The following is a 15,179-nucleotide window of genomic DNA, read 5'->3' on the forward strand; positions in this document are numbered from 1 at the left end:
TAGAGCTAAAAATGTACCCTGAAGGAAAAGTCCAATGAACATTTGATGACTAAATTGGAATAAACAAATGGATACATGTGTTTCTCCATGTATGAGAGAAAGATTGGAATAGAACAAGGATGGGCCAGGAATAGAAAGTCTGCAATAGAATTCTGATGCACAGGTGGGGTATGAAATGAAAAACAGAAGTCAAGACCAAAAGGCACATGAGCAAATGGAGAAAATGCTGCCATTAGGCATATTATTAATAACTTCAGTCATGACTGCCATCATGACCACTGTCATACCCAATCTGGCTTACCCAACCCCCACCATATGCCCTAATTCATCCTATACCTTTTTGTATTATAAGGTAGGTGGCATTTTTTTTATTAATGAAACTTGGCATAGAAAAACCCTTGTAGATCAGATTAAAATATAGCTCCTTGGATTGAAAGACCTCTATTCTTTTTAATATGGCCATTTCCTGTGAGCTATTAATGAGAAACATCTGCCACATGAAGTGCACTTAGTTCTTTAGTAGTACAGTTGTGGTCCTGGACATAGAGTCTACTCATCTTCCAACTCATTACTATCTACATCTGGTATAGACTTTTGTTTGTTTATTTGTGTGTGGGGGGTAGTGGATAAAATATTGGGCCTCTATTGTAACATTCTGAGCTACAATATGTCAATGATTCATTTCAGTCCTAATCAGTAAATACTAGATAACTTTATAATTGCAAGAATAATTATAGTTATACCAAGTCCCTGTCTTTAGGAATCTCATACTCTACAGGAGTATGAGCAGAGAAATGGATCAAAATACAATATAAGTAAGAATGTCAGAATATGGCACACCTATCATAGAATGAGATCAAGTGATGGAGTAGCCTTGATAGTAAGGGTAGTGGTTACTTGAAGTGACCAGAGAGGGATTGTCCCCTAGTGGTAGCCTGAGTGGTGAGATGAGCTAAGGGTGAGCACATCTGAGAAAAAGTGTTTTCTCCCAAGAAGAACAGATGTGAAGACCCTGATTTGAGAACAAAGCACAATGGGTTAATAGTAAGTCTCTAGAGTGATTTGACCTGAGAGGAGGTAGGAATTATGAACAGTTAGCAAATAAACCAGAGAGGTCTTTTTAGGTTGTGGTAAGACTCTTTTTGGATGCATGATAATTTGCTCAACTTCTGCATATGAAAAGAATGATACTTCCACTTCCTATGGCCCATAGTTTTTAAGGGCATAATAGAAACAAGGAGGCCAGGGAAGTGGCCATTGTTTCTGCCCAGGCACCAGGTGATGATGGCATGGACTGAGATGGTAATGGACTGAGTGGCATGGACTGAGATGATAAAAGTAGATCATGTAAAATGGCAAAGTCTAGGACCACATTTTAGCACAGAGGTGATGAGGCTTATAGATGGAATGGCTGTGAGGCTAGAGAGGGAGAGAGGAATTGGGGTGGATCATAACATGAGTTAAGGACCATCTCAAAAATACTTTCTGATATTTTTCATGACTCTTAATTTTAAGTATGTTAAATAATTTAATAGGAAGTACATTTTAGAATGAATAGTTTAGGCCTGGTTTTAAATATATTAAAACAATGACTCCTGATGAGTGACACTGATAATCTTTGTAATGAATTTACCATTTTTAGTTATTATTGTGTGTGTGTGTGTGTGTGTGTGTGTGTGTGTGTGTGTGTACACTATATATGTGAACAAGCATGCCTCAACATGCCTACGGAGATTAGAAGACAACTGTATGGAGTCCATTCTCTCTTTCTATATTTCTAAGGGCTCCAGGGTTCAAACACAATTCACCAGGACTGAGCAGCAAACTGTCTCACCAGGCTCTCCAAGGATTTTAAATACAGTTCTTCAGGTGGGTTCTGTATTGTCATGCTGGATTAGGGGTTGAGGAAGATTAGAAGTTCTACTTATCTAGAATATCAACATGTTGGCATACAAAAGGAAGAATTGTCATAGAACTTTCCAATTAATAAAATGCTGGATTCTTAATTATTGCCAAGCTCTTGTTGTTTCTTGTATGACTTGATAGTTTTTTTTCTGTATATAAACTACTGATTTACAGAAGTAAAATTACAACAGATTCAAACCCAAAAAAGAAAAATGCTGGATTCTTGATTTCCAACACACAAAGTCATGTAGCGCTCTCTCTCTCTCTCTCTCTCTCTCTCTCTCTCTCTCTCTCTCTCTCTCTCTCTCTCTCTCTCTCACACACACACACACACACACACACACAGCAGTCAAGGGTCAAGAGGCTTAAGCAGGCTCTAAGATATGCCTTCTAAAACCATGGTTTCAATTTCTCCAAACTCAAGACTGAAGCAAATCAAAAGTCAAATTACAAAATATGAACTGTAATACAGGAAAGTTAATGTCTACAAATACTGTAACTAAATCTATTCAAAACAAAGCTTTGGTAAATTGGCAGCTGGCACTGAAGACATCAGAAGATGCCTTCTCAGAGATTCCCACCAACCAATGTGCTAGTTAAAAAATTACATACAATACACTCATGTGTAAACTCGTTACTGAGAAGCGTGAGAACACCCAGTAGGGCAGAGTTCTTGGATCCTCCCCCAAGAAAGCTGGCCAGCTCTGAGGAGTTGAAATGGTTTCCCAAGAGATTGGGGCATATGGAGAATTCCTTCAGTCTTAGCCCACACTTTGACCCTCTCACATGGTAGCACAGGGTGAGGTCAGATTCCCTGAAGTGGTTCTGGAAGGACCCAAAAGTAACCAAAGCTTTGCATCTCCTTCCTTCTTCTTCCATGGTTCTGAAACAACTTGCATGCAAATGGGGAGATCAGGTCCAAGGCAAACCACCTTATTCACTATGGTAGCAAATAATCCTTGCTAAGTATAAGGCAAGAGGTGTGTGTATAGACAGAGGGTGTGGCTTTGTTATGAGATTATCACTTTGCCTTCTCAAGAGCAGAGAGAGGAAGCTGAATGGAACTCTCCATTCCTCCCTTTCTCTCATCTATGTCTTTGTGGGTGCTCCATCCTTCAATTAAATATGACTACATTTGGTCATCCCCAGCTTGTCTGTATATTCAAATTGAATGAATTTAGTCATAAATCCCAGCTCTGTTCTCTTTTAGTCATAGAAAACAAATGTCCCCTCACCAAAGTCTGCAATCATTGTTTGAAGTCAACCCTGAATTAATGGAACAAAATCTGCCCAAAGAAATAAAAACAAGCCTTTGAGAACTAATATAATGCAACTCAAGAATATACAAAATCTTTAGTTTTAGTTTGAGTTTTAAAGGCAGAACAACACAATTTATCTCCAATAATATTTTATTGTATTATCTATAAATAATCAAATGTTAAGGGACTTGATATTTTATGTATATGTGTATGTGGTTGTATGTGTTTATGTGTGTGTATGTGTGGTTGTGTGAGTATATGCGCTCTACATATACACAGGATCCTAATAAGAGTCTCTTATTGAGAAAATGTGTGTGTGTGTGTGCCTGTGTGTGTCTGCATGTGTATGTATGTGTCTGTGTATGCTATGATAGAACCAAGAACCACCTCTTGAAAGACAGTGGTATTGGATATAAAGTTTGAGTGAAAGCCATTGGTACATAATACTTCAGATACCTACGATTTAATGACGTTTTTTTCCCTGAATTTTCTACTATTACCACAAAGAAGAAAAATATTGATTTTAGTATTTTTAGGCCCCAAAGTATTTCTTGTCCTTTTTTTTTGCAAGCCTAGCCTTTAATGGCTGAGCCATCTCTTCAGTCCAAATCTTCAGATGTGAATATACAACATGGAGTAACTTCAGAAACCAGGAAAGTCTAAAGGGGCCCTAAATATGTGTTTGTGTGTGTGGGGGGGATGTATTTTGAGAGAGGAATAACTGAATACAGATGATGTGACCTAGAAAATGGAGAAACAAGGAAGCGCTTCCAATTGGGGAAAACGGAGGTAGCTCAACATAGAATGAAGAGGAGTGAGGGGCAAATAACACCAAGGATTTTTGGTAATGCCTCAAGGAATCATATATATTTTTTTATTTACCTAAAGTTGCAATATCAATAGACATGTTAACATGGAAGGGGGAAGATTTTGCAGGGTCACACCCCTAAACCAAGATGTATAGGCAACTAATGACTACTAGGAGGAAAAGAATTAGCCTCGCCATTTGATTGGCCCCATTATGGGTTGTCCAATGCACAGAGGTCAGCCTTGAAACCATTTGTGCAAAAATGGACTCAGCAGGTTGTGTATTTTTGTATGTATGTATGTATGCACGTGTGTGTATGTGTGTACATATATACATATATGCATATGCATGTAACAACCATAATCAAAGAAAAAAGTGTTATCAACCCGAGAAGCTATCAACTTGAGAGGGAGGGTTGCTGTGAAGGGATGGAGGGAGAAAAGAAGTGGAGAAAGTGATTTAATTATTTCAACTTTAAAACGTGAAAATTCAAAAGCCTGTTTCTATAATTTTTCAGAATCTTATATATTGTTAACACTCATTTCTGACCTGTGGTTAGAAAAAAATGTATTCTGAGGAATATATATATATATTTGTTTTCTTCTCAAATCTCACAAAGACTTTCTGGACAAGTATCTTTTTCCCAACACATTTTTTGAATTATGCATATAATTTTGGTAACTCTCTTTTTTCTTCTAGTGACACTCAGTTTTTTTTTTAAACTTTATGAGTATGTCTATACAAAAGACATTCAAATACCTGACTCTCGAGCAAAATCAATCACTTTTGCAAACTACTTTATAGAATAGCACCTTAAATTTTGATGTGGCACTAGTCCTTCTTCTCCAAGGTTAGTCTTAAAAAACAAGAGCAGCGGCAACATTGACCTACAGACACACAGATGTTAGTCTCTCCCACAACATAATTCCCTTTGACTCTTTAATAGATTCTGATAACCTCTATTACTTGGGTTATGTGATGCTGTATTTGAATAATTTCTGATCACAAATCAACAGCATTAAAGTTGATAAGAGAAAAATGTCTAGATTGGATGGAAAATTAAACCATTTGAAAGCACTAACATCTCAGTCTCAACTACTTTGCTGGCTTTTTAACACACCACAAACTAGAATTTTAAGAGAACAGGATGTGGATCTGGCCAATTTGCAAGAGCTGGTATTCTCCTCCTACCATGTGGGTCTCAGGTATCCAAACCCAGGTTGTAAGGCTCTGTGGAAAGTGTCTATATCCACTGAACCATCTTTCTGGGCCCAGATCTGGCAAGTTTTAATAAAAAGAAAGCAAACGGAAAAAGATTTAAGACAGGGAGTCCCTAGAGGACCATTCCAATTGGTGACTCTTTGAAGGACTCAGGAGACATGACAGAATTGAAAAGAACACACCATAGAGAAGGGAAAAGTTCATCTACTCTTCTACTTTACAATGTGTGTATGTATGAGAGCACATGAGTGTGCACATGTGGGTATATACGCTGGACACTGATGCCAGCTGCCTTCTTTAATCACTACCCACCATATTTTATTTTAGCTTCCTAAGACAGGTTTCTCGCTGAACCTGGAGCTCACTGACTTTCTAAACTGGCTTTCCGGAGAGCTCCTGTGAGCCTGCTCGACTCTCCCTCCCATACCTGGGTTGACAGGCAGGCATAGCCATGCCTGGTTTCTAAGGCATGTGAGCCCTAGGGATCCAAGCTCAGGTTCACATGTTTGCGTAACACTTTACTCACTGAGAACATCCTCACCCCTACTTTACAAACTTTTAAGGATCTTTCTACTGTCCATTTTTCCTTCAAATAAACATATCCAACAATTAATTACTAATTGAGCCCATCTGGACATGACAGCCATTCCTGGCAGCAGGGTGAGACATAAATGCAGTCTGGTGGCTGAGATTAGTTCACTTCTCCTCTCTTAACCCCAACGAGGCCAGGTTGCCTCCCGTTCTAGAGACACATGCGCTATAACTAAAACAGCAGGCACATTTTTAGGCCAGGTTCATATTTCTTGAGGATACTCTAATTCTGGAGGAGCCCAGCAGCTAAATGTTCAGCATTTGGATGCTGGTTTATTTGGGATCTTGGGCAGGGAAGTAATGGTTTCTCTTGAGAAGACCAGTCTCAGATTCCAGCTGTTCTGATCAAACCCACAGAGATTAAGGGGGTCAGCTCCCCTCTTCCTGGTTGAAGCTTAGTGAGCATGGTGGCCAAGTGGGGGTGCAGATGATGGAGTTTCGCCGCAGCCTCCAACGATCTTCTTTTCTGTTGGTCATAAAACTGACTCACATTACCAATGGTTTGGGACTTGAAATCCTGACATGAACAATTAAATTCTGTATTTATATTCTTAGCAATTTCATCTTGTCATTTGTGGTTTTCTTCAAATTACAAAACAATTAAATGAAGAATTTGGCAAAGAAATCGAACCAGATGCAAGTTTCTTGTCCCCCTCCCCCATGTTCCCTCTTAATGGCAGGAAAAAGAATGTAATTTAAGTCTTCCCAGCTCTTCAGCTGTGGAACAGCTGAACAGGCATCTTGAAGGAGAAAGTGTCTCTTTCACTAAAGAGTGTGATGTAGTGTTTTATCTGCAATGTTGAAGAGGAAAGCCCTTGAAGTACTGAATTCCCTAAGAGGAATGAAACACATGCAGACTCCAAGCACAGCATTTATTATCCTGACACTGCGATTTAGTCCACAAAAGGCACACAAATTGTCATTCTGGTCTACCTTTGATAGCACAACACAGAGTGTATTCTTGCAAAATGCAATAAACCTGAAAGCTAATTCTCAAGCACAAACTAATCTCTCATATTTGAACTGGCCTAATAGATGCCAGATGACATAGTATTACCCTATCCATTTAGATGAAGTCTCAAAACTTTAATTATTCTACAGCTGAGTAATATGTAAGATCAGATACATTTTATATGCCTCACACTTTATTCATCCACCTCATCAGCCAGATACAGAACTTACTTTGATGGGTTTAAGCTTGCTACCTGCACAAGCTCATTACATCTCTTTAAAAGTCCTTCAGTGGATAGTATTGCCAAGAGATATGATTAGTATGCCTGAGACTCTTATGGAACGTTGAAGGATAAAGGCCACACTGTTTAGAAACAGAACATCTCCAACCTGGTGTTCAAGTGCAAACTATACAAAGACTAATCTTTGATTGTATATATTAACATCAAATATGGCCTGAGTTTGGGACACACACGTAAGTGGGAAACACTATCAAATTCCTATGGGTTGTTGTGAGTTAATGTATGGAAGGTTCTCCTGGAACAGCTTTCAAAAGAGGAGATAGATACAGATGCATGAGTGTGTGTGTGTGTGTGTGTGTGTGTGTGTGTGTGTGTGTGTGTGTGTGTAGAAATGAAAAAATATATTGCATTCTCTTCAAAAATTTTCCCTTTGTTTTAAAATTAGGTATAGGTAGATGAAATTCTAAATGGTCTTATTAAATAAGAAACACAGAGCCAAATACAGAGCTAAAGCCAAAGAGATCAGAGCAAGAGCCACGACTATCTTATCTGACCACCTCGCCACCATCGCTTCCCCCAAGAGAGAGACCTTCTTCCTGTGTGACTTGTCTTTTTATTGCCTTTTTGCTCTGCCTTCTCATTGGCTCTAAAATCAACCACATGACTTCCTCATCACTGCCTGTCTACACAGACCTCCAGGTCTCTATGGTTGGTACTGGCATTAAAGATCCGTGTCATCACACTTGGCTGTGTCCTTGAACACACAGAGACTCTGCCTGCTATGTGATCAGATTAAGGGCATGTGCTACCACTGCCTGACTCTACTTATGGTTTGCTGACTTCTGATCTCCAGGCAACTTTATTTATTAACAAACAAATAAAATCACATTTCAGCACAAATAACTTATCACCATAGGTATTACTATGTGCTTCTGTATGAGAGTATTTGCACATGATTGCAGTTGCCTGAGGAATTCAGAAGAGGGCACTGGACCTCAAGGAGCTGGAGTTACAGGTGTTTGTGTACCCCACCCCCACCCCTAGTACTGTAAATGCTGGAAACCAAACTCTGATCCTCTGCTAAAGCAGAAAATGCTGTTGACTGTTGAGCCATCTCTCTATCCCCTCACAGCATTCTTTATGGAATGCTGTGTCTATAGATAGACACATACCTGTAAGCATACACATATATACATATACACACACATATATAATATATATCTACATATATATTATATGTACCCTTGAACTAATTCTATCTATATAATCTATATATTGATCTATCAACTGTCCTATCTTCTGCTGAGAACTGGTCCAATAGAACGTTTCTTACATTTTATAATAATTCAGTAAGACTCAATACTATCTCTCTCTTCTCTTCTCTTCTCTTCTCTTCTCTTCTCTTCTCTCTCTCTCTCTCTCTCTCTCACACACACACACACACACACACACACATACACACACACAAAGTTGTCTGCATCAAAAGTTAAGTCCAAGTGTCATGGCACATTTTATCCTAAAGTGGTAAATACAACCTCTGTATAATGATTTCCAATGCTGACTTACACAGAGAAAGAACATTTCTACTTTTCATGACCTATACCCTTAATATCAGGGAAAAGGCTTTGGGTGGAGGAGATACTATTTGTTTGAGAGTGGTTCCATTTTTATTACATTCACATCACTCCTCCCATCACTTTGCGCGCGCACGCGCGCGCACACACACACACACACACACACACACACACACACAGAACAAAGAAATAAGCTTTGGGACTCTTACCTCTCCTAAAGAAGGCCCAGCACATGGATCATCAATTCCTAACATTGGCTGGAAAATGAACTTGCCATGGGAGCTAGGATAAGTTCTTTTCTCTATAGCACATGGTCTCATCTTTAAAAAAAAAAAAAAAAAAGGAACAGTATCATGGAAACCTTCCGGGGTTATTGTGAGACAATGTATGGATGCTGTGCTGGAACAGCTCTGGGCAGAGGGCAAGCATGGTGGGAGAGCTGTCTGTCACAGATATGAGAGATCATGTTAGCTGGAGCCCCATTGCCTCTGATGACTTGTGGTATTTGTGGTCTCTCGTCCTATGCTCACCAGATTTAAAGTCCATGATTGCTCTTTCATAGTCCCTGGAATGTGTAGTATTCCTTTTATACTTTGTTTTCCTTTCCCAGATTGAATGCCTCTTATTTAAAACCAAAACCACATTTTCCCTATAAAAATAATGCATGATCCAGATTTACAATTTACCAAATTCAGATAAATACCTACATATTACATACTATCTCACTCCTAGGTGATTGTATCTTTTTCAAGTTTGTGTTTGTCTGTTTGCTGTGTATGTAGAGTTTCCCCTAGGAGCCACAATGGGCATGCTCAAACACATCCAGGTCTGGGGTTGGGGAAAGTTTACAGGGAAATATCTGCAGGGAAGAGACTGTGGCTAAGATTTTGCCATCAACAGGGTAATTCTGAGCATCCATGGGCCAACACAGGTGCCTCCTAAAATGGGTAAAAATGGTATCAAAAGTCAACTGTCCCGGTTCTGCCTGGCATGGACCACAACTGGCACTTCAGGAAATGATGCACCCTTGTAGAAGGAGCTCCCTTGTCCTGAGATGTGAAGAAAACAACTGAATCACAGTAACTGTCATGCCTCATCACCAAGTCAGCATTTGCAGTGGTCAAACTGGGTCTGTTTTTCTTGGCGTGGACAAACTAAACTTGTGTCACTCACAGAGCAGACATCCCCCAAATTAGAAACACTGGGACAGGCAATTTCTCTGATGTTTTGGTTTCAACAGGACTGATCTGTAATTATTTCTCCAAACAAAAAGAAAGTGTTTGACAGAGACATTTAAAGACCTAAAACAACTTTCTTATAGGAAACACATGGTTCTTCTCCGAATTAAAACACACATTATGCTAATAAGAGGCCACTCAGCAAGTGGAATTTGTTAGTAATTTGTTGGGGGGAGGTGATCCCAAGGTAAGAGACAACTGACTTTTGTTAGCTGTCCTGAACAGATGCCAAGAGAGCCAAACCCAACAGCTCTGTCCTTAAAATGACCCTATTGTACACACAGGGGAAGCATCTTAGGGCCTCCAGGCACAGTACAACATTGAGCTTTAGAAAACACAATGAAAACAAACTTCTGCTTGGTGTTAGTGTCTTCTCACCTAGGCTCTGAACTGGATCACACAGCTCCAGATAGACTTGTACCTAATAGTACCTAATAGGCAGGTACCATTATATCTCCTGTCATCTCAACCCATCTCCTGACATAGGAACATCAAACCAAGACCTTTCTCAGACAGCTCTCTCTCCATTTTTAAAGCCTACCCCCATAGCTCACCAAGAAAAGACAGATGAACTACACATTCAAACTGATGGGCACTGGACCTGGAGATGCTTGTCTTTGAAAATGAAGCAATTCTGGAAGCCCAGAGGCTATAAGAAGGAGAGGCTCACAGTGAGACAAGCTTGTGATTAGTACTTCAGATCTTACTATTACAAATCCTCAATGTTTCTGAGTGTGCACTTCGGGGCTGACTTTGTTCATCTGTGGGTGAATACTCACCAATGCAGAGGAAAGTGGGAGGGGAAAGTCAGCCAATGTTCTACTCGGTTTTTTTTTTTTTTTTTTTTAATATAACTCAAGAGGAATCATGCCAAGATTCCTCAATCTATCATTCACATGTATCATGTCCTATCACCATCCTCAATGTCAAGAACTGACCTCTACATCTTGTTGACTTCTTTCCAAGCTATTTTTGCTCCAGGGCTTACTGTCTTGTCATGGCTAGCATCACCAAGATCACAAAGGACTCAGAATGGGTTGTTTGTTTTTAAGATATGTGCTTGCTTTTCATCATACTTACTAAAGGAGCATTCCCTGTCTTGGTGGATTTTTCCTGTTACTTTCTAGACAATTCTACTCTTGCAAGCATCATCCTTGGATCATCCATGTTGACACTGAGCACAGGCTAGCCCTGCATTCAAATGTAAATGGCACAGGATGGGGACCCCATGTTAACTTCTTAGCAATTAGCCCTCCCTCAGTATGTCAAGCTGTCTACACCTAAAACATTAATTATTCATTCCTTGGATGGTCTTCATATATTCTAATGTTTTAAAGCACTTTCTAATTTTTATCTATTTTTTTCTCATCAGAAAAAGGATAATTCAGAAAACCATTACCTATTTATGGTTTTATTTGCATGCCTTTATAATAGTTTATATAAAGTGTTGAAGTAAAGAGAGGGTAATAACACTTGCTGTGTCAGCATAAGAAGCTCAGTCCTCATCACTATGTATAAAGTTGGGCATGGCTGCAGGTATTTGTAAAGCCAGCATTAAGGGATAGAGAGAGGTAGATCTTGAGAGTTTGCTGGACTGAAGCCTAGCCCGGCTGAGGAGCATTCAATTCGATGAGAGATCCTGTCTCAAGACAGTAAGGCAGAAAGCTGCACTAAGGATGGCACCTGCTGTGCTGTTCTGGCCTCTACATACATTTGCATAGGAATTTGCATCTGTCCACTCACATGCATGCACATGCATGCAACACACACACACACACACACACACACACACATCACCACCACCACCAATATAAAGGCATTCACATACTAAATATCCCTCCACACACACAAATACAAAAACTGAAGCCAGCATGTATACATTAGTCTGGAGAATGGGGATCTTAAAAGAGATTGTGGGCAATGCAGAGTCCCGGCAACAACAGATACCAAGAGAATGGCAGTGAAGTGGTTCTCAGGATCATTGGCCCTTCACCCACAGACACTTTGACAAGTCTAGTGTTTGTGGTTTTCAAAGGAGGAAGCACAACTAACATCTGGTGAAAGGAGGCCGGGGTGCCACCTAGCACCCTTTGTTGCTCAGAGTAGACCCTCCCAACAACAAATCATCTGGCCCCAAGCATCTGTAGTGCCAAGACTGAGAAACCCTGCTCTAGAGCATTGAGAAGTAGGTGTGTGTATGACAGTGGTTGGGCAAGTAGAGTCAGAGCTAAGACAAATAATAATAGATAAATAAATCCCCCCAAACTGTCCTGGATCAGAGATACATGTTTTACAAAGACTGTGCCCTTTAATACAGGCAACAAACCCTCATGGTAAATATTATGTTATGGATAAAGAAACTAAGGTTAAGGAATACATATGCTCAAGGGCAGGGTTTATGAATAGTAACACTGGCATTTGAACCTAAGGTCATGTAAACTATTAACCATTACCATAAACTTTGCTCCTACTGCAGCTAAGAGGCTCTTCTTTCCAATTAATAAAATTAAGGGCAGCATGTCAGGGCATGCAAAAATGTATGAAAGTTAAAAGCAAGCACCAAAGGAACTGAGATGGGAAATGAGGAACAGACTCATAAAAAGATGCTTGGAACAAGAAACAAGCAGGTAAACAATGACTGAAGTGGGACCTTCATGTTGGCTTTGCTTTTCCAACAGGAAAAGAAATTCCAAAGTGAAAAATAAATTGCAATGACCAATTGTTCAGAACTATTTAATATTCCTAGATTAGAGGACTGAGAGAGACATTGTCTAAGAGTCTCCATCAACAGAGCCTTTTCTGTATCCTCAGGAACACCACTATAATAAATCAAGTAGTGGGTTTGTTTACCCATCATTCCTTAGTGCAAGAATCCAGAAGAGCTGGTTATGAATGATGGCTTTAAAAATCTCATAAATACATTTAATCAGGAAGGTAAAATGTCTTAATAATGAAAGCTCTAAAAATTGAAAAAGTTGAAGGCAACACACAATAGTGAAAATATACTCTGTGTTCAGGGAAATATTGTTAAAAATAAAGTACACAGTGCCATTATTCACAGAAATAAATAGTAAAACAATAGTGACATTTGTTTTAATTTATTTTTATTAAGAAATATTTTATTTACTTTACATACCTATCACAGATCCTCTCTTCCCTCTTCCCACTGCCCTAACCTTCCTCCCCGCCCCACCCCCATTCCCTCCTCTGAAAAGGTGAGGCCTCCCATGGGGAGTCAACAGTGACATTTGTGAGGAGCCATAAGAGATCCAGAATAGCCAAAGCAATCCTGAACATACTGAACATAACTGAAATGTACCTGCTCTCAAAACATACTGCAAAACTATAGTATCCAAAACAGCATGGGCAGGCACTGAAAGAGTCACTGAGATCAATGTAGCAAAATGTAGAGACCCTGGGCAAGCCCACATGTTTACAGAGAACGTACAGTTTACAAAAGCATGCGAACACACATTGGAGACAGTATTGCTTTTTTAACAAACAGCCTGGGGAACTGCATCTAGCTTTCCATATGTAGATATGCGTATCTCCATGCATGTGTGGAAAGATGCAAACTAATCAATAATTTTCACCAGTTACAAAGATCAATTCAAAATAAAGCAAAGGCTTAAACTAGAAGCTATAAAAATACTATGAGGAAATAGGAAACACTAAGAAGTTGCTATGGGCAAACAATTATCTTTTTTGGAAAAGATTTCCAAACCATGATTATATCAAACTAAAATCCTTAAGAAGCTGAAAAGTACTTTTCTAAATAGAGATTAATATCCAGGATAATAAGGAACTCAGATAGATCAGCCCACAAAACCCAACAGCCAACAAGAATGGAAAACGCCAACAAAGGATTTGGGTAGACATTCCACATAGGAAGATCTATAAATGGCTAACAAATATATAATAGAAACCACTGGAAATTATTAAATGCAAAAGTAAATACAAATTAAAGTGAAAGTCATTAATAGGCATCATAAATTAAAACTACAATGAGATTATCTCACTATTTAGAATGATGCTATTAGATAAAAATCAAGCACTAGAAAGATTTGGGAAGAAGAGGGACTCCTCTCTTATACCCTGGTAATGGGTGCATGCATACATGAGTGCAGTCAAGCTGGAGAGATGGCTCTGTGGTAAGGACTTAAGTTTGGATTATCAGCACCCACAAAGACAATCAGGCATGGCTGCATGTGTCTATAAACTGAGCTTTGTGGGCAGAGACAGGCTGATCTCAGGAGCTCAATGGCTAGCCAGGCTGGCCAAAATGAGTTTTCTGATTCAGTGGAAGACCTTGTCTCAAGGTAGCCACAGAATGAGAGGAGGACAGCCAGTGTCCTGCTCTGGCTTCTGCATGCACACAAATGGGCATGTGCACCATACACTCATGTGTATGCACAACACAGAGAATTAATTATTGTGATTATTATAGAAATAGTGTATGGGGGGCGGAAAAAGTTAAAAACAGAACTAATTTATGATCCAGCAATTTCATTGTGGTGCACGTATATCCAAAGGAAATTTAACCAGTATGTTGAGGCGACACGTCACTCTGTGCTTATCTCACAGGAGCCAAGATGCTAAGCAAATATGGCAGGCTCAGAAGAATAACTACTGGCTGTTCTCATTCAGTGGAAGCTAAGTGCATTGATCTAATAGAACTGAGAGTAGAACAGTTAGTAGGTACCTGGGGGGGGGATAAGAAGTTAGGGAGAGGTGGTTTATCAGATACAACATACACAGGTTTTATTCATCAATGAAAAATAAAGATTAAAGCTGGAGCAATGACTCAGTTGAGAAGAGTACTTGTTGCTCTTACAGAGAACCCAAGTTCGGTTCCCAGCCACCACACTGGGTGATTCACAACCACTTGAAACTGTCTCCCAGGGATCCAATGCCTCTGGCCTCCTTGGGTAGCACTCATGTGACATGTACACACACACACAATAAAAAGAAATCTTGAAAAAGTAATGGGATGCACATGAACCAAAAAAAAAGCAGCCAAAGGCCTGACTCAGTGGAAGTGCTGAAATAGGAGAAGGAGGCCCCTACCTCACAGATCAATCCTCTGGGGGACATCCTCACATTCATCTTTAGAACTGAGTTTCCATGTGTGGAAGGGTGAAGGGTAATAGAATGCATCTTGTAGGGCAATGGTTTATAGTATTGCAATAAGCACACGTGCATCCTTTCTCAGTGTTGGTCATTGTCTTAGGATTTCTATTGCTGTGAAGAGACACCATGATCACGGCAACTCTTATAAAGGAAAACATTTAATTGGGGCTGGCTCACAGTTCAGAAGTTTAGTCCATTATTATCTTGGTGGGAAACATGGTGGCATGCAGGCAGACATGGTACTGGAGAAATGGCTGAGA

Source organism: Peromyscus leucopus, chromosome 8b (assembly GCF_004664715.2).
Source record: "Peromyscus leucopus breed LL Stock chromosome 8b, UCI_PerLeu_2.1, whole genome shotgun sequence".
Lineage (NCBI taxonomy): Eukaryota > Metazoa > Chordata > Mammalia > Rodentia > Cricetidae > Peromyscus > Peromyscus leucopus.